This window comes from Bubalus kerabau, chromosome X, assembly GCF_029407905.1.
Source record: "Bubalus kerabau isolate K-KA32 ecotype Philippines breed swamp buffalo chromosome X, PCC_UOA_SB_1v2, whole genome shotgun sequence".
Classification (NCBI taxonomy): domain Eukaryota; kingdom Metazoa; phylum Chordata; class Mammalia; order Artiodactyla; family Bovidae; genus Bubalus; species Bubalus kerabau.
Genome location: NC_073647.1, coordinates 160209613 through 160235351, shown reverse-complemented (window position 1 = coordinate 160235351; position 25739 = coordinate 160209613). Strand labels below are relative to the sequence as shown.

General features: G+C 44.5%; 1 protein-coding gene across 10 annotated transcripts in view; it reads left to right on the top strand.

Moving 5' to 3' along the window:
• LOC129639703 (uncharacterized) overlaps positions 1 to 25739 on the top strand; it is a 320986-nt gene that overhangs the window by 88298 nt on the left and 206949 nt on the right. Inside the window, exons 4-5 of one of the 10 annotated variants that reach the window (XR_008708561.1) lie at positions 10209 to 10347; positions 20088 to 21116. The exons of 6 other annotated variants lie outside the window; for them this stretch is intronic. The gene's annotated coding sequence lies outside the window, so the exon portion shown is untranslated. Of the gene's footprint in view, positions 1 to 373; positions 664 to 10208; positions 10348 to 20087; positions 21117 to 25739 lie in introns of those variants that run through there. 3 more of the 10 variants (XR_008708553.1, XR_008708555.1, XR_008708559.1) reach the window with 3 other exon arrangements.

The following is a 25739-nucleotide window of genomic DNA, read 5'->3' as shown; positions in this document are numbered from 1 at the left end:
TGAAACCCTTAAAAGACAGCTCTTTCCGTGCTGGATCTCGTAAAGATCTTTCCCATTCCTGATTCATCTCAGGATGAATTGGATCACGCAGCTAGGAAGGAAATGGCTTGTACACCTAACCCTTGACTTGCTTGGAACTTATGTACAATTATCAATTCTTACAGGATATATTATATTTGGATGAGATAGCTTAGGGCTATGAATTGCTCCTACATAAAAACTGCTGCCATGATGAGACTTCCCTGCTGGTCCAGTACCTAAGACTCCAAGCTCCCCATGCAGGGGGCCTGGGTTTGATCCTTGGCCAGGCAGCTAGATTGCCACATGCTGCAACTAAGACCTGACCCAGACAAATAAATATTTTTTTTTAAAGCTGCCACCATAAGACATGGGACTTCACAGGCGGCTCAGTGGTAAAGAATCTGCCTGCAACGCCCGAGATGCACGAGACGCTGGTTTGATCCCTGGGTTGGGAAGATCCCACACGCTGCGGAGCACCTAAGCCTGTGGCCTAGAGCCTGGGAGTCGCAGTTACTGAGCCCCCGAGCTGCAAATCCTGAAGCTTGCGGACCCTTTCCCACAGCAAGGGAAGCCCCTCAAGGAGAAGCCCACACACCACAACGAAGAATAGCACCGGTCCTCAGCAACTCGAGAAACGTCTGCGTGCAGCGACAGACACAGGGCAGCCAAAAGTAAATAAAATAAAAAAAAAAAACCCAGCAACACAGTTTCACACTGTTTTTATAGGGAAACCCATGCCTGACACCCGGCCCTACACGTGAGTGAAATCCCCGTGGTTCAGAATTTTTTCTCAGTAAGCATGAGCTTTGTCTGAGTCGAGTTGGTGTTGTGTTCACGTTTGCTGAGCGCTGAGCAGTTTTCTGCTCACGTACCCGCAAGCCCTGATGTTGGTAAAGGGTACAGAGCCTCAAGTGTTTCTATCTCTAGATGGTGGTGGTGGGGAGGGGCGGCCCCAAGGGTTCTGCTAAATTAATCTCTTCGAGGCTGGCCTGGGGAGGTCGGGGGAGGCTTGTGAAATCTGCACGCCCTGAGCTCTGAGTTAAAGCCTTTCCAGACAGTGTCTTTGTGCCAGTCGAGTGGGAAGAGAGCTTTTATTTCTTGTTGGAGTGAGGTACATGTGGAGAACACAGGACCAGAGACCGCAGGAGGCTCGTTACGAGGCGCAGGAGGCAGACGTCAAGGGTTTCTGCCTAACAAGCTGCTGATGCATTTCCAACAGGGCTCCCCAGTGGCAGCCTCGCATCACCACTGCTTGCCTCTCGGGAGCCCCTCTTCTGTCTGAAAACGTATGTGTGTTTAAGGGACGTGACCTTCCCCAGGTAGCTTCTAATTCAAGCCAGCCTGGTGCATGCGGTCACTGTTCTTTCTTTAGTGGAGTCTGTGAAGTGTGGCCCCAGGGAAAGAGATGATAAACATCAGAACTGGCCTTACTCACATTTAGAGGGCAGGACAGCTTTTGTGGGAGAGAGAGAGGACAAAAAAAATGTCCCGGTCTGATTTTTTTTCTTTTTTGTTGAATGTGTTGTGTTTTGGCAAGTACTATGGGGAAAGTAAAAGTGAAGTTGCTCAGTCGTGTCTGACTTTCTGCGACCCCATGGACTGTAGCCTACCAGGCTCCTCCGTTCATGGGAGTTTTCTAGGCAAGAGTACTGGAGTGGGTTGCCATTTCCTCCTCCAGGGGATCTTCCCGAACCAGGGATTGAACCCGGGTTGCCCACATTGTAGGTAGACGCTTTATCGTCTGAGCCACGAGGGAAGTCTATAATATATAACGTATCAACTTATCACACTGGACACTTTCCACTTTGTGACCCCATGGACTGTAGCCTTCTAGGATCCTCCGTCCATGGGATTTTTCCAGGCAAGAGTACTGGAGTACTGTTGCCATTTCCTTCTCCAGGAGATATTTCCGACCCAGGGATCGAACCCGGGTCTCCCATGTTGTAGGCAGATGCTTTACCATCTGAGCCACCAGGGAAGTACTATGGGGGGTGGGGGAGAAAATACTAATTTACTGTGATGCAGTCATTTTCTCCTATTAGCAGAAGAGCAGTCCGAGGACACGAGAAAGCACTGTGCTCATTAAATGGCCATCCCGCTATTGTGGGCATTGGCACACTACAGCCTCTGGGATGAGTCTGGCCCCCTGCCTGTACTGTCAATAAAGTTTTATTGGAAGACAGTCATGGACACTCCTGGGCGAGCGGTCTATGGTGACTTTTGTAAGACAAAAGACTTAAAGAAAGACGTTTGTTAGACAGCACTGTTGAGCTGTTAAAAAAAGATTCTTTGGCCTACAGAGCCTACAATATTGACTCTCTAACTCTTTACAGAAAAGTTTGCTGACTTCCTAAAAGACCCTTATGCTACTCAGGATCTCCATTTGACTGTCTCACCTGTGAATTTCTCCGTGATGGATTCTAGTCCAGCATCTCTTTCCCAAAATACCTTTTACCATCTGCACGTGGAAAGGAGAGTATTTGAACTGTGACTGCCATGACTCAGGAACTGAGCTTTCAATTTTATTTAGTGCTAAGTAATGAATTAAGAATCTTTTTTAAAAAAATTGTTTATTTTTTGGCCATGCTGGGTCTTCTTTGCCACATGCTGGGTCTTTCTCTAGTTCTGTTGTGAGTGAGGGGCTAGTCTCCAGTTGTTGTGTGTGGGTTGCTGATTATGGTGGCTTCTCTTGTTGTGACTCCTGGGCTTCAGTCATTGCCAAGCACTGGCTTTGTTGCCCCCAGGCACTTGGGATCTTCCCGGAGCAGGAATGGAACCCATGTCCCCTGCATTGGAAGGTGAATTCTTAACCACTGGCCCACCAGGGAAGCCCAATTTTAATTAATATGAGTGCCTATATGGGACTTGCTGTGGCTCAGACTCTGTTAAACAATCTACCCACAATACTGGAGACACAGGTTTGAGCCCTGGGTCAGGAAGATTCCCTGGAGAAGGAATTGGTAACCCACTGCAGTATTCTTGCCTAGAGAATCACAGGGACAGAGGAGACCTGGTGGGCTGCAATCCGTGGGGTCACAGAGAGTTGGACACGACTGAGAAAGATTGAAGGCAGGAGGAGAAGGGGACGGCAGAGGATGAGATGGTTGGATGGCATCACCGACTCAGTGGGCGTGAGTTTGAGCAAGCTCCAGGGGATGGTAAAGGACAGGGAAGCCTGGTGTGCTGCAGTCCACGAATCACAAAGAGTCAGACACGACTGAGCGACTGAACAGAAGGAACAGAAAGCACCTATATATGGCTGTTGGCTCCTCTGTTGGGCACATGGAAGAGTTTTTTGACTGCATCACAAACCAAGGAAAGAAGGAAACTAGCAAGCTCTGGTCACATTGTGACATTTCTGTTCTGCATGTTTTATTTTTTGGTGCAATTCTAAACTGTATCATTTATTCTACATTCCCTTTCTTATATTTCATTATTAAAGAAATTAGTTGATTTCTGTGTATTAATCTTGTATCCTTCTACCTTGCTGTAATATTTATTTTCTGTTTTTTTTTTCTTGTGAAATATAACACATGCACACTTTATACAGAAACATAGTTATACCATTTTTATTTAATGTGTATCTGATAATGTAGGATTTCAGTTTATTTTTTAGTTTGCATTAATGTTTTTAAAGGAATGTGTATGATTTAAATTTTGAAATATTGAGTATAATGTAGTTATCTTCCCAGTTCATTTCCATCATCGATTATGTGTGCTTCATTTTTTTTTTTTTTTCTGGGACCGTTTTCCAGTTGATTTTTAATTTTACCTTTCTGTTAAAAAACTGAACACTCAGCTGTGTTCTAGCTCTGTTTCACGTCTTTCTCTCTGTCAGTTGGTGCTCTCTTTATTATCACCATCTTTTCACTTTCTCTGAATAATTTTCTTGAGTTGATTTTATGTCTTCCACTGCTTTGAGTTCCTAGCACAGGAATCATGAACTTTTTTTTTTTTTCTATTAAATGCATTTTACCGTCAAAATTTCTGTCTCCTTGTGTTTGATATTACCATTTTGGCTAGCATATGATTCGACTTTTTTTTTAATCTTGCAGCTTGCAACTGGTTGGGCTTTGATTCTAAAGATTTTTGTCTTTCACCAAAGCTGCCGAGTTCTCCACTGTTTTCTTTTAATATTGCCTCTTCTGCATTAAGGAAAAAATCCATTTAAATATATTTTGGATCTTTTTATATATTTAGTCAGTTGAATGTAAATCTTCCGCTTAATTTTTCGACTTCATTTTTCTGTAGTTTGCTCTGCATTGTTTGTATACATCTATATTATAATCTAACCCACTCCAGTGTCCTTGCCTGGAGAATCCCAGGGACGGGGGAACCTGGTGGGCTGCCGTCTATGGGGTTGCACAGAGTCGGACACGACTGAAGCGACTTAGCAGCAGCAGCAGCATATTATAAGCTATTAGTATTCTCTTCAGCTATCTTAGTCTGTAATTCTTCCATTTAGTTTTAGTTTTTTTCTTTTGTTTTGTTTGAACTCTCTTTTTTTCACTTAAAAATTTTGTTTTCTCATTTCTCAAAAATCTTCCTGGCTATTTTTATGGTATTTTGTTTCTTATGTTGTTAATTCTTTTTTTTTTTTTTTTTTTTTTTAGATATTTAATTCATATTTGTTTTACATCCTGCATTGACAGTTTTAATGCCTGATGTCTTTAGAGGCTGATAGCCTAGTGATTTATGCTGATGACTATCACTCTTGGTGGGGGGGGGGCATCATATATTTTGTGATTTTTTTATTGTAATATTTTGGATCTATGTCTATGAGGTAGAGACACTTTATGAAGGTGTCTCTGAACCTTCAAACCGTGAAATCTATAGACTATATACATGGTTGGTGTGAGGGGTCAGAGGTGGAGACGACAAAAGCTTGTGCTCTTGACCGCTTTTGAGCATAGTCTAGTATCCAGAATAGTTTAAATGTTGATAATGTTAGTCTGAAACACATTCAGCATCTTCTTCCCTGACAGTTTTTCTCTCATCGAATGGCATTGTCTTCATAGAATAAAGAAGGTGATTTTGCTTTTCTGACAAAAGTAAATTTTCTTAAAGGGAATTCATGGGCAGTGAAAAAAATCTTTTTAAAAATTTTTAATTGAAGGATAATTGCTTTACAATGTTGTGTTGGTTTCTGCTGTACAGTAAAGTTGAATCAGCCATACGCATAAATATATCCCCTCCCTCCAATGGAAACTTCTCATCATCTTCAAACTTAGGAAGGTTTCACAGAGTAATCTTTTCACTTCATAGTTGATGTCAAGATCTGGATGGAAATTTTTACAAAATCATCTATATGCCTGGGGGATTTTTTCCCGTCCTATTAAGCAGTCAAGTTACCAAATTAATATCTTTGGTCTTTGGAAATTTGCTAAATTGCAGATGCAATATATCGATGGACAGATGTCTGTTTCTCTCTCTCTCTCTTTTTTTTAATATTTTTGGTGAAAGCAACTGAGGGACCGTAGACTAAAATGACAATGTTTTTTTGTTGTTATTGTTTGTGTTTGTTTTTGTCTGTGCCTTTCTCTGCTTGTCCTGAATCAACAGGGATTAGTCAGCTGATAGACTAAGCAAAGCGGGAAAGTGATTCTCAAAGACACATAGCTTTGCTGTTCCCAGGCTTGATATCCAAGGATCAGTATTTTTACAAGTACCCCAAAGTGCTTCTTATCATCAGACAAGTCAGGGAAGCACTAATTTAGGGAATCCACTCTCCATTAACTACACACTCAATTTACAAAATGACCCAAATGCTTGTGAAATGTGTTTTGTTTTGTTTTTTTCCTGTTAAGCGCCAACATCAAGATACAAGATACGATAGCTTAGGATGAATGGTGTCGGATTCTTGATCTCTGAAGAAGAAGATTTAGCTTTGGGACCAGAGACCTGGCTTGACCACTCAGGGCTCTTGGGTGGCAGAGGTTTTTCCTACAGCGAGAACGGTCAGAGAAAGCTTCTGACATAGACATCAGAAGGAGGTGGGAAGTGCCCCACTTCCTAGTCTTTGGCAAGGGAATTATATACTTTTTAATTAGGTATTACAATAAGTCCAAAGAATGTCTCAAGGTTGTAAAAATTTTACCAGACCCACTCCCATAATACACATTCTAAGATATCAGGATTAGTCAGAAGGTTCTCAGGAAGGAGAAACTGTCCTCAAGCAGGATACACTGTTTTTATATAATCCCTGGTACAGAGTTTAAACTGAGTTTTTTGTTGTGTAATTGTCAGTTCCCAGCTTAAAGGAAAAAAAAAAATGATTTTATGTGATTAAGACTAAGGAATGTAGAGGGGGAAAAAAAAAGTTTGTCGTTTCGTTCTCTTTGAGAATTCCAGACCCTCTCTCCTCGGGGACCCCTGCACTTCTTATCAACCTGCCTAGGAATTGACTCTGTCAGATAAATACATTTCACTGTCAGAAATCTACAAAATACTCACAGACTGTGAATTCATGAATACACTCATTGGTGCATACCATGTCGAACCTTTTGTCTTCCATTGAGTCTCAATCACTCTTTTTTGTTTTTTTGGCTTGTGGTGGGTCTTCACTGCTGTGTGTGGGCTTTCTCTAGTTGCGGCAGAAGGGCCTACTCTCTGCTTGCCTCGTGTGGGCTTCTCCTTGTGGTGGCCTCTCTCTTGTTGGGGAGCACAGGCCCTGGGGCGCACGTACTTCAGTAGCCGCAGCCTCTGGGCTCAGTAGTTGTGGCACATGGGCTCCGTTGCTCCACGGCACGTGGGATCTTCCTGGACCAGGTAGAGAACACCACAGATAAGTGTCCGGTTGCCCTGCAAGATAGAGTCATAACCACTGGACCAGAAGCAAAGCCCTCAATCCCTGTTCTTAAGCTCTCAGGCGGGTGGGAGCAGGAAAGCACCTTACCAGTTAGAATTTTGTTATCTTGAAACGTTATTATCTTGGAATGCATGTCATCTACTGGCTTAAAGATGGTTGTATACCTGTTGTGTTCCCGATATAGACACTGTGGGCACACGATGGGAAGAATATGATAGCTCAGCTCTCGAGCTGTAGGTTCATCAGCTTCTCGTCACCTGTGTCCCCTGATGGATGGGTTTATTGTTGTTCAGTCCCTAAAAGTCATGTTCGAGTCTCTGTGACCCCATGGACTGCGGCATACCAGGCTCCTCTCTCCTCCGCTATCTGAAGGAGCTTGCTCAAACTCAAGCCTGTCAAATTGCTGATGCTATCCAACCATCTCATCCTCTGTTGCCACCTTCTCCTCCTATCCTCAGTCTCTCCCAGCATCAGGGTCTTTTCCAATGAGTTGGCTCTTTGTATCAGGTGACCAGAGGTATTGGAGCTTCAGCTTTACCATCAGTCCTTCCAATGAATGTTCAGGCATCAGGGTCTTTTCCAATGAGTTGGCTCTTTGTATCAGGTGACCAGAGGTATTGGAGCTTCAGCTTTACCATCAGTCCTTCCAATGAATGTTCAGGCTTGATTTCCTCTCAGATTGACTGTTTTATCTTCTTGCTGTTCAAGGGGCTCTCCAGAGCCACAATCTTCTCCAGCACCACAATCTGAAAACATCAGTTCTTTGGTGCTCAGTCTTCTTTATGGTCCAACTGACACGTCCGTACATGACTACTTGAAAAATCATAGCTGTGACTATACAGACCTTGGTTGGCAAAGAGATGTTTCTGCTTTTTCATACACCGTCTAGACGGGTACCTTGGGGCAACCTGTATAAACTCTGGGAGGCTCCTTTTCCCTTACCGTGAAATAGGCAAAATAATTCCTCTGATCGTAATGGGTGGATCCTAAAGTCAGATGATTTACATAAATTGCTTTCAGAGGGTGAAGTATTCAAGAAACGAGACTATCTCCTAGTGTTATTGTGAGTAGTGGCAGTTTTTTGTGAATAATTGTGTTTGTTTATTTTTGGCTGTGCTGCATCTTCATTGCTGCCTGGGCTCGTCTCTAGGTGCAGGGAGTGAGGGGCCACTCTCTAGCTGCCGTGCTCCGGGCTTCTCATTGCGGAGGCTTCTCTTGTTGCAGAGCACAGGCTCTAGGGTGTGTGGGCTTCAGTAGTGGTGGCTCCGGGCTTAGTTGCTCTGTGGCCTGTGGATCCTCCTGGATCAGGGATGGAACCCGTGTCTCCTGCATCAGCAGGTAGATTCTTTACCACTGAGCCACTAGGGAAGTGCAAAATTCTTATATTGGTGATTACTACTGTTATTATTAGAAGTCGTGGCAACTGCCTGTGAGGAGGACAGAATGCCGATACCAGACGGTGCAGCAGGGTGTCCACGTCTGTTTACGTGGATTGCAAGCACCACAGTTCGGGTGCAGTCAGAAAATAATGGAGCGTCTGGGAATACAACTTGCCATCACTGTTCACAATTAACATCTACTTGGGACTTTCACGGAGACGTCTGCAGTGTTGTTTTGATACAAAATATCTTGTATTAATAGCCAGAAGCCAGAATTGAAAGAGACACATGTACCCCACTGTTCATCGCAGCACTATTTACAATAGCCAGGACATGGAAGCAAGCTAGATGTCCATCAGCAGACAAATGGATGAGAAAGCTGTGGTGCATATACACAATGGAGTATTACTCAGCCATTAAAAAGAATACATTTGAATCAGTTCTAATGAGGTGGATGAAACTGGATCCTATTACACAGAGTGAAATAAGTCAGAAAGAAAAACACCAATACAGTATACTAACGCATATATATGGAATTTAGAAAGATGGTAACGATGATCCTATATGCGAGACAGCAAAAGAGACACAGATGTAAAGAACAGACTTTTGGACTCTGTGGGAGAAGGTGAGGGTGGGATGATCTGAGAGAATAGCATTGAAACATGTATATTATCATATGTGAAACAGATCGCCAGTCCAGGTTTGATGCATGAGACAGGGTGCTCGGGGCTGGTGCAGTGGGATGACCCTGAGGGATGGAATGGGAACACATGTACACCCATGGCTGGCTCATGTCAAGTATGGCAAAAACCACTACAATATTGTAAAGTAATTAGCCTCCAATTAAAATTAACAATTTATTAAAAAAAAAAATCTTGAATCAAAAGTTCCAAGTTATTCATAACAGTAAGCCTTGACTATCACGAAAGGAAGGGCAGGACTTTTAACAAAATTAGGAAAGTGAAGAATTTAAGGAGAAGAATAAATGTTTGCAGTTAACTCTGTTTTGAGATACTGCAGATTATCAATGCGATGATGACCTTGTGCCTATGATAATTCTTCAGTTTTCTTGATCCTTTTTTTTATAGGTAGAATGATGAGTGCCAGTTCATAGCATCCAAAATTAACAACATTTCCTTGGTCACTTATAGTTGCTCCTTATAGACTTATAGGCTTCCCTGGTGGCTCAGACGGTAAAGCGTCTGTCTGCGATGCAGGAGACCCAGGTTCCATCCCCGGGTAGGGAAGATCCCCTGGAGAAGGGCATGGCAACCCACACCAGTATTCTTGCCTGGAGAATCCCATGGACAGAGGAGCCTGGTGGACTACAGTCCGTGGGGTTGCAGACAGTTGGACACGACTGTGTAACTAACACACACAAGGCTGCCTCAGTACAGGAAGACATGATTGAATTTGGGGATAACAGCCTTTATAAAGGGCTAGGGTGAAGCATGTTTGCAATTTATTTTTTTTTTTTTTTTAGATTTTATCGGGAAACATTTTAGATAAATACAAAAGTTAAGAAAACAGTATCATAGCGTTGTTGTCTAGCCACCCTTACACATCCAGGGCAGCACACAGCTTCAAGCTACACACACACAGAAATAGCCGTTTGTGGGGACACCCCTGGTGGTCCAGTGGTTCATAATCCGCCTCCTAACACGGGGGATGTGGGCTCGATTCCCGGCAGGGGAGCTAAGATGGCACATGCCATGGAGCAGCTAAGCCCATGTTCCACAGCTGCTGAGCCTGCACACAGTAGAGAGTTGGTGCCCTGCAACAACAGATCCCACGTGATGCCCCTAAGACCAGACTCAGCCAGATAAATAAATATTTGTTTAAACCAAATAGTATAATAAACTTCCCATCCCTCAGCTGCAACACACGCACTCCCAGCCCCTCTCGTCTCACTACACCCTCCCCTCCAGTTTGGACGATCTTGAAGCCAAGCCTAGACTCGCGTCTTCCCTTCAGTAAACATTTCATCTGTTCGCCTGCAGCACGTGGGACTCCTCTGTTACGAGTGAGGCGAGCGTGTGAATTTGGAGCGCACACGTGAGCCGTGGAGCCTGTTTTGTGAGCGGTGTGGCTTGTCAGGATCCACAGACAACATCCACGGTGCAGACGTACCTGCCTTGGGTGAGAATATTCATCACACAGAAGCGGTGCCTCGCAGGGATTAGAGGAGCACAGAGTGTTGCTTACTCTGCATGTTCTTTGCAAGTTTGTTGCCTCCAAGAGACACCTTTCTTTAAAAAAAAAAACAAAAAACATTATTTATTTGGCTGCTTCATGCGGTATGTGAGATATTAGTTCCCCAACCAAGGAATGAATGCGTGCCCCCTCCGATGGAAGGTTGAAATCTTAACCCCGGATCACCAGGGAAGTCCCCAAGAGACACCTTTCTTAACAACACCAGCCTTAGCTGACTGCCGTGGCCTCTTGGTTCTTATTTAGCCGGCTCAGTCATGTCTGACTCTTTGCAGCCCCATGGACTGCAGCACGCCAGGCTTCCCTGTCCATCGTCATCTCCTAAAGTTTGCTCAAACTCATGTCCACTGAGTCACTGATGTCCTCTTGATCGAGACAGTATTTTCCACGTGCCGCAACTACATTAGACAAAGCCTTATTTGACCATTTTCTGTCGGTGACAGAGATCAGAATAGGGTAAGGTGGCCAAATAACTCTTGTTGTCCAGGACCCCCTTGGGTTTTGCCCTTTGCTCCTGAGCAAGGCCTGTGTATAAACTCCTTCCACTCAAAACTGCCCAGACTTGAACCATTCAATCCGTGGTAACCCTGGATAGCTGTGTCTTAAGCTAGCTTGGAGGCGGAGACTGACAGAGGAGCTACCCCAGATGGAAGCGCATAGTCCAGTTGCCATGAGTATACAGGATTTGCAGAGAAGCCACTGGTCAAATTTAACAGTTACAGGAGCTCAGTTGATTGAACACATGAGTCCACGGATACTGCTAAGGGTCTGGTGTCCTCTGCTCTAGCTTTGGGCTTCCCAGGTGGCTCAGTGGTGAAGCATCTGCCTGTCCGTGCAGGAGATGCGAGAGACGTGGGTTCAATTCAGCACTGAGGATAAGTGATCTCTTCCCTTTGCTGCTATGAAGATTAAAGATCCCACATGCTAGAGCTAAGACCCAGCACAGCCAAGCAAACAAATAAATATTTAAAAATAAGAAAGAGGTAGAAAGTGGCCCAGTGTATCTGATCATGAAACCATGAATTATAAGGATGTTACAGACACAGAGTGGGTAGGCACTGATGATAGATCTGCTTCAAGGGAGCAGGAGAATTGAAAAGGACAAGGTGAATCAGGTCCGCCAGACCACATTGATGGAGGAGGTCAGAGAAAGGAGACAGATGGAAATGAAGCAACATGCAGTGAAGACTGAAGGGAATTTTCAGGGAACATTGCTCTGGGTAGACCAGAATGGGTAAAGCCCCAAAGCAACAAGACTAAAGCACCTTAGTCAGATAGGGACTTTTTTGTGCAACAAGTGGACCAGCTTTCAGTTCAGTTCAGTCGCTCAGTGGTGTCTGACTCTTTGTGACTTCAGCACGGCAGGCCTCCCTGTCCATCTCCAACTCCTGGAGCTTGCTCAGGCTCATGCCCATTGAGCCGGTGATGCCATCCAACCATCTCATCCTCGGTCATTCCCTTCTCCACCTGCCTTCAATCTTTCCCAGCATCAGGGTCTTTTCAAATGAGTCAGCTCTTTGCATCATGTGGCCAAACTATTGGAGTTTCAGCTTCAACATCAGTCCTTTCAGTGGACACCCAGGACTGATCTCCTTTAGGATGGACTGGTTGGATCTCCTTGCAGTCCAAGGGACTCTCAAGAGTCTTCTCCAACACCACAGTTCAAAAGCATCAATTGTTTGGTGGTCAACTTTCTTTATAGTCCAACTCTCATGTGCATACATGACCACTGGAAAACCCATAGCCTTGACTAGATGCGCCTTTGCTGGCAGAGTAATGTCTCTACTTTTTAATGTGCTGTCTAGGTTGGTCATAGCTTTTATTCCAAGGAGCAAGCATCTTTTAATTTTATGGCTGCAGTTACCATCTGCAGTGATTTTGGAGCCCCCCCAAATAAAATCAGCCACTGCCTCCCCATCTATTTGCCATGAAGTGATGGGACCGGATGCCATGATCTTCGTTTTCTGAATGTTGAGCTTTAAGCCAGCTCTTTCACTCTCGTCTTTTACTTTCATCAAGAGGCTCTTTAGTTCTTCCTCACTTTCTGCCATAAGGGTGGTGTCATCTGCATGTATATTCTGACCTATATCGTGTGTGTCTATATATGTATAAGTGCAATCAGATATGTGTAGTTTGTGTATGTACCTCAGGTATTTATAGCCATACATGTATATATGTAGTTGTGAGAGACTCAATTCCTAGGCAGATTGATAAGAAGTCCAGGATGCCTGAGGAGGAGATAGGGGTCTGAGGTTCTTAAGGCGATAGGGGTCTGGGATTCTCAAGGAGGAGGAAAGGACAAACATCTTTTTTTTTTTTTCTGCATCCCTTAGTCTTAGTCACATAAAACTTTGTTTGTTTGTTTTTTCTTTAAGCCTGAACTCATGACTACATAACAAAACAGCTCAGTTTAAAGTCTATACTCGGGATTATAGAACAACAGTGTATCCTGCTTGAGGACGGTTTCTCCTTCCTGAAAACCTTCTGACTAATCCTGATATCTTAAAATGTATATAATGGGAGTGGGTCTGGCAGGAGCTTTCTGTTGATAAGTTCTAATCCTGTTATCCTAAAATGTAAATTGTGGGGGTGGGTCTGATAAAGTTTTCACAAACGTGAGACGTTCTTTAGATTTATTGTAATAACTAATTTAAAAAGTATGTAACTGCCTTGCTAACAGTAGTGAGGGGGACACTCTCTGTCCCCCTTTTGATGTCTGTGTCAGAACGTTTCTCTGTCCCTTTTCTTACTTTAGTAAAACCCTGCTACGCAAAAGCTCTTGAGTGATCAAGCCTGGTCCCTGGTCCCAAAGCTAAACCTTCTTCTTTGGAGATCACAAATCTGACATTGTTTACTATCGTAAGCTATCAGTTGTAGATACACACACACACACACAAAGGATCCAAAATGTGCGTTCCAGGAACACAGAAAAGAAAAAGGATCAGCCATTTCAGTTCTGTGGCAGGAAATAGGAGGTCATTTTAATGTAGCATTTTACCATGTGAATTTTTTAACCACAAGCCAAATATTTTCACAATATTTTCACAAAGTTTTATGTGACTAAGACTAAGGGATGCAGAAAAAAAAAAAAAGATGTTTGTCCTTTCCTCCTCCTTGAGAATCCCAGACCCCTATCGCCTTAAGAACCTCAGACCCCTATCTCCTCCTCAGGCATCCTGGACTTCTTATCCCTCTACCAACGGTTAACTAAAAAAAGATGCTCAATATAAGAGTTGTGAGTTAAGTTTTATTTGGGGCAGTATGAGGACTGTAGCCTGGGAGACAGCACCTCAATAGTTCTGAGAGCCTGCTCCAGAGAGGCAGTGGGGGGAGGTCCATATATAAGATTTTGGTGAAGGGGGAGTTCAGGCAATTAAGCACTCATTTTACAAAAGATTTTCTGCCAGTCAGACGAGCTGATGTCACCAGGAAGGACTTCCCTGGTGGCTCAGACGGTTAAGCGTCTGTCTACAATGAAGGAGACCTGGGTTCGATCCCTGGGTCAGGAAGATCCCCTGGAGAAGGAAATGGCAATCCACTCCAGTACTATTGCCTGGAAAATCCCATGGACAGAGGAGCCTGGTGGGCTACAGTCCGTGGGGTCGCAAAGAGTCGGACACGACTGAGCAACTTTACTTTCACTTTCTAGATGTGAGAAGATCCTGAAATCACCTCCTGAACATATCTAACTATCTAGAGACCTGTCCCACCAGATTCCCTGGAGCACTGAGTTCCTCACTCCGCCCTGAGGTTCCCTCAGGGGGCGTTGAAGCTCAACAGCTGCAGAGCACAGGGTTTAGCCTCCACAGAAAAAGTGAAGGAAAGTAAAGTCGCTCAGCTGTGTCAGACTCTTTGCAGCCCCATGGACTGTAGCCCACCAGGCTCCTCGGTCCATGGGATTCTCCAGCCAAGAATACTGGAGTGGTTTGCCATTTCCTCCTCCAGGGGATCCTCCCGACCCAGGGATCAAACTCGGGTCTCCCGCAGGCAGATTCTTTACCATCTGAGACACCAGGGAAGCCCTGGAAAATGCTCTTGGCAAGCGCCAATTTGTAGTTGAGACAACAGTCATCCAAAACAATAAAATAATTGTAAACAAAGTTCTGCTTATATGGAAAATATGGTGAAGATCGTCTAACTCAGTAAGGCTGTATTTCTGTTCTTGTGTGGTGGGTACATTCTAAGAACTTGCTTTGTATTCACAGCATCCTTTGCCTGGATTTTTTTTTCTTGTTGAGTTAGGTCTGGGAAGACAATGGCTAGTAGAATGGGCGGGTGGAGGGGGGTTGATGAATTTTGTACTTAATAAAACAACAGGTGATTGAAATATATTTGAATTCACCAGAAGGAATCGATGAGAATTGGAAAACTGTTAGTATTCACCCCTGGACCAGAAAGTCATGCAATTCGAATCTTCTTCCTCCCAGCTTTGGCTGCAGTTATAGAGCAGGGTAGATGGGGTGTGTAAAGATTTTAAGATAAGAAAACACTCTGGGATCATGCTAAGTTGCCCTATCAAAACTGTGACCATATAAAACAGCAGAAATCAGAGCCATAGAATAGTTCAGCTAGCTGTCTGTGTGGGGCCATTCGGGTGAAAGGCTGAGGGACCGACTGTGGTCAGACAAGAGCAGTTAATCTTTGTCAACCAGGAGTGTGAGTCTGTGAAGCCAGGGGGTGATGGGATCAGGCAGATTGTTGACATCCATCAGGTGAGGCTGGGTGATACCAAAAAAAAAAAAAAAAAATCCATAGTGAAAACCACAGAATGTGTCTGCAGTATTTCATTATGATACACACTCTAAGGTGAAAGTGATCTAAGATGTTGAGAAGACACATTTGTTTTTTAAGTACAGGAGATAATGCTCTAGGGAGAGTATAATGCATGACCAAGGTCATGTTGACAGTTCATGAAAAAACAAGGACTAGAAATACTTTCCCCCGCCCCCATTCCAGTGAATATTCTATATACCACAGTACCTCTTGTTTTTCTTTTTAAGAATAATTGAATAATTGTAAGAATAATTGAATAATTATTAAGGAAAGCTGTGACAAGCCTGCTGCTGCTGCTAAGTCCCTTCAGTCGTGTCCAACTCTGTGCGACCCCATAGACCGCAGCCCACCAGGCTCCCCCGTCCCTGGGATTCTCCAAGCAAGAACACTGGAGTGGGTTGCCATTTCCTTCTCCAATGCCTGAAAGTGAAAAGTGAAAGTGAAGTCGCTCAGTCGTGTCCTACTCTTAGCGACCCCATGGACTGCAGCCTACCAGGCTCCTCCGTCAGCAGGATTTTCCAGGCAAGAGTACTTGAGTGGGGTGGCAAGCCTAGACAGCATATTAGAAAGCAGAGACATCCCTTTGCTGACAGAGGTCCATCTAGTCAAAGCTAGGCTTTTGCCAGTAGTCATGTACACATGTGAGAGCTGGACTATAAAGAAGGCTGAGCACCAAAGAATTGATGCGTTCACATTATGGTGCTTGAGAGTCCCTTGGACTGCAAGGAGATCCAACCAGTTCATCCTGAAGGAAATCAGTCCTGAATATTCACTGGAAGGCCTGATGCTGAAGCTGATATACTTTGGCCACCAATGCTGAAGCTGAAGCTCCACTACTTTGGCCACCTGATGCAAAGAGCCAACTCATTGGAAAAGACTCTGATGCTGGGAGGGATTGGGGGCAGGAGGAGAAGGGGATGACAGAGGATGAGATGGTTGGATGGCATCACTGACTTGATGGACATGAGTCTGAGCAAACTCCGGGAGATGGTGATGGACAGGGAGGCCTGGCGTGCTGCAGTCCGTGGGGTGGCCAAGAATCGGACACGACTGAGTGACTGACACCAACAGGTAAACTTTAAAGCAACCAAAGGAATAGCCATCTATTGTTTGTTTAATTTTCCCCATTGATTTTCAACATTCAAGTAGATGTAAAGTGTACGTGGAAAAAAAAAAGTATAATTTTGAGCATACTACCACTCAGTGTGGGCTTCCTCATGCACGTCACCGTGACAAATGGTGTGGTCCATCCAGTTCTACATCATGTAATGATCCCTTCAAACGTCTGGCCCTGCTCCTCAGGGTAATGAATTGAGATCCGTTGAAAACCTAGATCTCATGTGCTTGGCACTTGCCCTCTTCACATTATTGTTTAAAGCAATAAAAGCTTTACTAATGCATGGGTTTTGTCCTCCTCTCATTCCACACAGTATATTCGTCTGATCTGGCTACTCTGGGGCTTCATGACATGACTTCGTTGCACTTTCTCAAAGTGTTTTTGTTCCTAGCATTCATTCCCACCCGTGTTCAGGTGAAAATATGGTCTGGAAGTGAGTTTCATCAGTCAGCAATCTCTTATTGTACACCTATACCAGTTTTTTCATTTCAGCCTTAGGCCCTTTAAGTCACTGGTCCCCAAGCTTCTTGGCACCAGGGGCCAGTTTCATGTTGGGTATAAGCTAAGTCAAGCTGCCCAGAAAGGCTCAAAACCCATAACCCCCTTGCTTGTATGAAAGAGAGGTACGGATTTGAACCTTATATATATATGTATTTTTTGAGACATCATTGAGTTGTACACTTTAAGTTTTTTGGCTTAAACTTGTTTGTGGTCCAGCTCTCACATGCATACGTGACTCCTGGAAAAACCATAGCCTTGACTATACAGATGTTTGTCGGCAAAGTGATGTCTCTGCTTTTTAATATGCTGTCTAGGTTGGTCATAGCTTTCCTCCCAAGGAGCAAGCATCTCTTAATTTCATGGCTGAAGTCACCCTCTGCAGTGATGTTGGAGCCCAAGAAAATAAAAGTCTGTAACCGTTTCCACTTTCCCCCTTTCTATTTGCCATGAAGTTACAGGACTGGATGGCATGCGCTTGGTTTTTTTGATGTTGAATTTCAAGTCAGCATCTGCAATCTCCTGAACAGGGGACAATAGAACTCTTTATTGATTGGCCAGTCAGAGTGCTGGACACGTATACATTATCCCTTAAATGTATTTATTTGAGAGAAGCTCAGTACACACAAAGGGAATGAACAGACTGCCAGTTTGTCCTGGGCTTTTTGTGATTGTTGAAATATCTTTGGTTTTAGATGATGAATTTATAGTTATATGTGGAGCCAAAATATGTTAATTTTTTGCAATGTAGCATTGAAAGGATAAGCATAAAAAATTGCACATAAAAGTTCTAAACAAGAGCGTAACATTAAGGCGGAACATTTATAATTGTGTAAAGAAGAGAAAGTATTGGGTGAACAAGGAGTAAATCACTTCATCTGTGCAAATGATACTCCATGACAAGCATTTTAAGTGTAGGAGAAACAGACAAAAGTTAATTTAGAACCTCATCATATGAGCGACTTAGCAGCAGCATATGAGCATGTACGGAGGTTCGCCAAGCTGCCATTTCAACCGAGTCAGCCTCAGTTACTGTATCCCTGGATGAAATATTTATATGTCCTGGCTCACTGTGGGGTGATTTATGTGGCTACGTCATCCTTACCCTCTCTTGCCAGTGTCCTGCCTCAGATTAAAATATAAACACTCCCTCGTGCCTGCCCCCTGCTTTTGAAGCATCATTAACTTCGTCTGAGGGCACATTTGGTTATGAGCTAGTAAAATCCTTACACGCAGTATTTAAACAAGATGGCAGTGATATATGACGTTCAGTTCACTCCCTTTTATCTCACTGTCAGGTTGGACAAGCTCAACTCTTAATAAGAGTCGGGGGCTTGGCCAGATCAAAGCTCGGTCTCCTGTAAATTAAAAGGGTGTGTCTCTTCCCTGCATCCTTCCTCTTAAGTGGGAACCTTGAGTTTGTTCTTTAAGTTTGTGAACCTGTTTCTGAATTTGTTTGTACATCAGTTCATTTGTACCATTGCTTTTTAGATTCTTCTTATAAGGGTTGCCATACTATAGTTAGAGAGTTTGGGATGGACATGTACACACCATTGTATTTAACATGGAGAACCAACAAGGACCTGCTGGACAGCACAGGGAACTCTGCTCAATCCTCTGTAATAACCTTATGGTTCCCAGGGGGAAGGATGGGGGAAGGGATAGTTAGGGAGTTAGGGGTGGACATGGACACACTGCTGTATTTAACGTGGAGAACCAGCAAGGACCTGCTGGACAGCACAGGGAACTCTGCTCAGTGTCCTGTGGCAGCCTGGATGGGAGGGGAGTTTGGGGGAGAATAGATGCATGTCCATGTATGGCTGAGTGCCTTTGTTGTCTGTCTGAAATTATCACAAGACTATTAATCAGCTATACCAAATGTCAAATCCGATGTCTAAAATACAAAATAAAAAGTTTAACATGGGGAAAATAGAGGAATATTTCGGGAGGCAATAAATAAAGCAAAAAACCCAAGATGTGTCTCTGCTATAAGCACTTGCGTCTCAGCAGCTAACCTCGCTTTCAAACCTCCCTCTTCTCCAGCTCCCTTAAGCTCCCTTCTCCTCCCCTTAAGCTCTGTGAGTCTTCCAGTGGCCACCTGGCTGGTCAGTATCTCCCCAGAGCTCTGCTTCCTCTTTTTCCAGTTTGAATTGCTTACTTTGCCACTGGCCCATCTCAAAAGCTCAGAACTATGTCCACTCTCCTCTCCCATTTCTTAGGGTCTCGTGTGATCCGCTCCTAGTTGGTTCACCATGTCCCCGCTCAGACGTAGAGCCTCTCTCCAAAAGAGCCTCACTGACTTTCTGACAGCCGTCTCTGCCTGCAGTCTCTCCTACTGAAATCCTTCGTGAATAGGCCAGAAGATTTACCTTCGTAGTTCTGCTTAGTCGCTTCAGTCGTGTCTGACTCTTTGTGACCCCATGAACTGTAGCCCAACAGGCTCCTCTGTCCATGGGATTTCCCAGGCAAGAATACTGAAGTGGGTTGCCATTCCCTTCTCCAAGAGATCTTTCCAAACCAGGGATCCAACCCGTGTCTCCTGCATTGGCAGGTGGATTCTTTACTGCTGAGCTATAAGGGAAGCCGTGTGTGTGTGTGTATGTGTGTGTGTGTTTGTAGACTGCATCTTAAAAAGGGTATTATCAAATTAACTGAATATTTTAAGACTAACTGAAAGGGAGATAAAAACAAACTTACAGAACGACAAAAAAGTACTCTCCAAAGTAATGCTAACTCAAACTACCACTGACGTGGTCCTTCCGTGATAAATCTTTTTGTTAGAGTTAAGAAGGGTTGATTATTCATCGGTAGATAAAGACATTTCACAGGAATGCACGGCATTAATGTAAATGAAACCACCAAGGAGATTTTTTTTTAATTTCAAGTTCACTGCATCCAGCCATAACAGTCCATGGAAAATTCTTACTTAGAAGAGCTCTCTTCAGTCTGACACTCCATTTATGGGTAGAGGATTTCAGACGAGATTCAAACGTGGAAAGAAATGTGAAATTATGTATATATGTTTGCCATGTTTTATACAATGTACATTATCAAACAGAAATAGCAATGTTTTATTTGTCTTTGCTGTGGTCAGAATTAAACCCGTTACCTCCAGGGCTGTTTGTACACTATTTCAACATGTCAAGAGTTTCTCAGGCATAGCTTTTTGCCCAGTCAGAAACCATGGCTCACACCTTTCCCCTCACCCATGTCTTACTTTTGCGATTCTCTCCCGGATGCCTTTTCTCCTCCAGTTGCTTTTTCTTTCTTTTCTTCACAGACATGTCTTCCTTCCCCACCCTGAAGATTCATCCCCGAGACAGTTCTCAGTGCCCTCACTGGGCTGGAAAACCCCAGCTTCGTGTTCTGGCCTCTGCGCTGCGGAGTGTCAAATCCGATGTCCACACCTTCACAGCTACCCCTTTCAGCCGTGTGTGACTCTTTGTGACCCCCTGGACTGAGCCCACCAGGCTCCTCTGGTCCATGGGATTCTCCAGGTCAGAATACTGGAATGGGTTGCCTTGCCCTTCTCCAGGGGATCTTCCCGACTCAGGGATCGAACCCAGGTCTCCCACATTGCAGGCGATTCTATACCGTCTGAGCCACCAGGAAAGCCAGCACAGAGATGTAATAATAAAGGAAATAAAGAAATAAAAGTTAATATGCTTGATTCATCCTCAAACCATCCCCCTGACACTTGCCCCCAGTCTGTGGAAAAATTATCTTTCATGAAACCCATCCCAGGTGCCAAAAAGGTTGGGGAGCACTGCTGTAGAAGGTGGGCTTCCCAGGTGGCGCTAGTGGTAAAGAACCCACCTGGCAATGCAGGAGACGTAAGAGATGCAGTTTCGATCCCTGGGTTGGGAAGATCCCCTGGAGGAGGAGGGCATGGAAACCCGGTCCAGTATGCTTGCCTGGAGAATCCCCATGGACAGAGAAGCCTGGAGGGCTACAGTCCATAGCGTTGCAAAAGAGTCAGACACGACCAAATGGACTCAGCACAGTGTAGAAGGCAGAATAAGAAGCCTGTCCCTCAAAGATGTCTCCACTGTAATTCCCGGAGTCTCTGAACTTGTGGCTTTCCGTGGCAACGTTGCAGATGGAATTAGGACTCCCCACCTACTGACACAAAGTAGATTATTCAGAGGGATCCAGTGTCACCCCAGGGGTCCTGACAGGTGGAGGAGGCAGGGGGGGATATAGTGTGAGAAGCACTGGACCAGCCCAGGCTGGCTTTGAAGGTGGCGGAAGGGGCTGAGAGTCAAGGACTGTGGGCTCCTCCAGGATTCTTACCTGAGCTTCCAGAAGGTACTGGATTCCTGCAGACATCTTCTCGTTGGCCTCGTGAAACCCATCTTGAACTTTTAGCCTTCAGAATTGTAAGATAATAAATTTGACTTGTGCGAAGCCACTGAGTTTGTGGTGACTTCCTGCCGCAGCGCTGGAGATGAGTGCGTAGGTGAGATTTCTCATGAACACAAGTTTACTTGAATACGTTGCAGACTTCCAGCTGAATTCTCCAGGTTCCTGAATCAAAGGCACCCCAATGCCTTGTGTGCCTAATTAGGAAATGCAGTTCTCCTTTTTGTGTCCTCTGAATCCAGTCGTTTATTCCAGATCTGAATCTGGCTCAGTTCCCTCTCGGCACTGCTTTACCTCAAGCCTTTGTCATTTCTCATGTGCACGAGGCTATTTCTGTGGTAACTGGTGTCACTAAATATGCTTTCTTCTAAAGTTGCTCAGTCGTGTCCAACTCTTTGCGATCCCATGGAATTCTACAGGCCAGAATACTGGAGTGGGTAGCCTTTCCCCTCTCTAGGGGATCTTCCTGACCCAGGGATCGAACCCAGGTCTCCCTCATTGTGGGTGGATTCTTTACCAGCTGAGCCATCAGGGAAGCCCAAGAATACTGGAGTGGGCAGCCTATCCCTTCTCCAGGGGAACTTCCTGACCCAGGAATCGAACCGGGGTCTCCTGCATTGCAGGCAGATTCTTTACCAACTGAGCTATCAGGGAAGCCCAATATATACTTTGGACCTCCCTTTGAAAGAAAATGAAAGTGAAGTAGCTCAGTCGTGTCCGACTCTTTGTGACCCCATGGACTGTAGCCTACCAGGCTCCTCCGTCCATGGGATTTTCCAGGCAAGAGTACTGGAGTAGGGTGCCATTTCCTTCTCCAGAGGATCTTCCTGAACCAGGGATCGAAGCCGGGTCTCCCACACTGTAGGCAGACGCTTTACCGTCTGAGCCACCAGGGAAGCCTATGGACCTCCCTTTGGACCTCCCTAAACTCATGTTCTATTTGTGAGTAGTCATTGGTGGCTTAGTTGCTCAGTTGTGTCTGACTCTGTGATCTTGTGGACTGTATAGCCCACTAGGCTCCTCTGTCCATGGGATTCTCCAGGCAAGAATACTGGAGTGGGTTGCCGTTTCCTTCTCCAAAGGATCTTCCCCACTCAGGGACTGAACCTGCATCTTCTGTAATGGAGGCAGATTTTTTACCACTGAGTCAACCTTTATTTTTTCATTATTTTTTGTTGGTACTTAGAATACATTTTATTATTAATTTCAATATTATTTGCATTAAAATAAATGAAAGTAATATTCTAAAAATCTTTTAGACTGACTACATCAAAAATCTTTGTTTTTCTATTTGATCGTGGAAAATGTTGTGAGGCACTTCAGTCTTTGAGTGTTTTTTTAGTGCTGCGATTATTTCCAGATTAGTGCTTTTTGTCACAATAAACCACTGTGTTTCAACTACTGGAATACTTTTATCCCAGAATTGAGAACTATGGATTTTAAAATAGTATCCATGTATTTAGGGGTTCCCAGGTGGCTCGGTGGTAAAGAATCTGCCTGCAATGCAGGAAGCATACATTCAATCCCTGGGTCAGGAAGATCCCCTGGAGGAGGAAATGGCAACCCACTCCAGTATTCTTGCCTGGGAAATCTCATGGACAGAGGAGCCTGGCGGGCTACAGTCCATGGGGTCACAAAAGAGTTGGACACGAGTGAGTGACTGAGCATGCATGCACTCATCCATGTGTTTATACACAAAAAAATCCATAAAATTGTTTGCCAGAACTATAAATGTTTTTATGACCCAAATTTACAAATCTTGGAAGAACTAAATGCTTGAAATAAAATAAACACAAGTCAAATATTGGCCCATTAAAATATTTTTTAAATAAAATATTTATTCCTGCAAAGGATAAGTGAACCATAATTTACTGTTGGTTATATACTGCTTTTATCCTTATAGCCGTCACAATAGCTAGGTGGGATCATTATATATTATACACATAAAATATATATACTTGCAGCCATAATTCACAGAAGTGTATGTTCATACAGATTTTATAGATACTAAATTATACGTCTATACACATAAAATCTAATTTGGAAACAGTATGCTCAGGCCAAAACAGCTTTGCTTACTTTAGTTTTCAATATTCCTGTCACTTGTATGCATCTTATTTAAAACCTACTGGAAGGACTGAAGCTGAAGCTGAATCTCCAATACGTTGGCCACTTGAGCTGACTCATTTGAAAAGACCCTGATGCTGGGAAAGGTTGAAGGCAGGAGGAGAAGGGGACGACAGAGGATGAGATGGTTGGATGGCATCACCAACTCGATGGACATGAGTTTGGGTCAACTTCTGGAGTTGGTGATGGACAGGGAGGCCTGGTGTGCTGCGGTTCATGGGGTCGCAAAGAGTGGGATACCACTGAGGGACTGAACTGGGTTGACTGAAAGCATTTAATTTGCAGATGAATATTTATTTAACAGAGCTGAATTAATACTAATGCAAAACAGCCATCTTTCTTTTAGAACAGGCTCTAAACCTTTTGACTTCAGACTTAGAAGCAGCAAACGAACGAAAGGGCAGAAGGGGAGAGGAGAGAAAACCTTTTTTTTTTTTTTTAAATTTATTTATTTTAATTGGAGGCTAATTACAATATACTACCTTTCAACTTCTAGATGTACAGGAAGGGATCATGAAAAACACTTCAGATGTGGCCTGTTTATTAGCGTGAAAACCTTCTTTCTGCTTCTCCGGGAACAAAAACATCCGCTTTGCAAAGATAACAGCTTCACAGTCTTGCGACCCGGGGGGGCTGGGGGGGGGCGGCGGGTAGAAATGCCTGTCCCTCCCTCTCCAGTTTTATGAACCCTTTGTTAACAGCTGTTCTTAGGACCCTCACCCCATTCTCACGTTTGACATTTTCTAATGCAAAGATGATGGTAGTTGTTTTTTTGTTTTTTAATTTATTTATTTCTTATTGGAGGATCATTGTGTCACAATATTGTGTTGGTTTCTGCCATATATCGACATGAATCAGCCACAGGTATGTGTATATCTCCTCTGTCTTGAAGCTCCTTTCCTCCTCCCAGCCCACCTCCCTGTAGGTTGTCACAGAGTTCCCTGTGCCATCCATCAAATTTCCACTGGCTATCTTACCCTGGTGGCTCAGATGATAAAGAATCCACTGCCGTGTGGGAGACCTGGGTTCAGTTGCTGGGTCGGGAAGATCCCCTGGAGAAGGGAGCAGCTACCTAATCCAGTATTCTGGCCTGGAGAATCCCATGGACAGAGGAGCCTGGCGGGCAACAGTCCATGGAGTTGCAAAGAGTCGGACATGAGTGAGCAGCTGAGCACACATCTGTTTTACATATGGTAATGTGTGTGTTTCAATGGTACCGTCACCCTCTGTTCCAACCTCTCCTTCCCCCTCTGTGTTCACAGCGGCCTGTCCTGGAAGAAATCCTTCTCTTGGCTTTCAAGCAGCCAGTCAGCGCACCCGTAGACCTCACTTTGATCGTTACTGTAGAGAAAGGGAGTCCTAGACTTGACCGTTCAGGCCGCGTGTCTCTCGTACACACACACTCAGTGTCTTTTCAGGTGGAAAGTGAAAGTGGCTCAGTCGTGTCCGACTCTTTGCGACCCCATGGACTGTCCATGGAATTCTCTAGGCCAGAATGCTGGAGCGGGTAGCCTCTCCCTTTTCCAGGGGATCTTCCCGACCCAGGAATTGACCCGGGGTCTCCTGCATTGCAGGCGGATTCCTTACCAACTGAGCTATCAGGGAAGGTGGAGATTCTCTTAAATCAACTTTTGAGCAAATGGAAGGGACAGCTAGTGAAAGCATCCTAGTAATTTCCAGAGCAAATAAAGCACACAGACACACCCGGCCAGCCTTGTAATCGGATGGTTCTGACGGTTTTCCTGTGTCTTTAGGCCACGCAACCTTGTCAGCTGGACGTGTGCTTCTTTCCTTTTTTCCTTCAGGAGTGTCAGTTCCCTTCATGCACAGGGATCTCTTGCTGTCTGCCACGGGGTGTGTCCCCATGGTATAGATCGTTGATGTGGAAAGTGTTGGAAAAGCAAACCTCTACCAGGGTGACTTCACCCAGATTGGGGGTCTCCAGCCTATAGGATCTTCAGCTAGACTGGGGGTCCCCAGGCTCCAGGATCTAACGCCTGATGACCTGAGGTGGACCTCATGTCATAATAAGAGAAATAAAGTGAAGTCGTTCAGTCGTGTCCGACTCTTTGCTACCCCGTGGACTGTAGCCTTCCAGGCTCCTCTGCTCATGGGATTTCCCAGGTAAGAATACTGGCGTGGGTTGCCATTTCTTCCTCCAGGGGATCTTCATGACCCAGGGATTGATAAATGTAGCATGCTTGAATCATCCCAAACCCATCTGAAGACCCTGGTCCGTGGAAAAACTGTCTTCCATGAAACTGGTGTCTGGTGCCCAAAACGTTGGAAACCACTGCCCCTGATGACCTCCCAATGCCTTAGAACAGAAATGACCGCCCTCGGTTATGAGTGTGTCTCAGGATGAAAACTGTCTGTCACTCCTGGTTCTCATGAATGAGAGACTTTTGTGTGAGAACAGATGGTCCTTTCGGTCTGGTCCTGA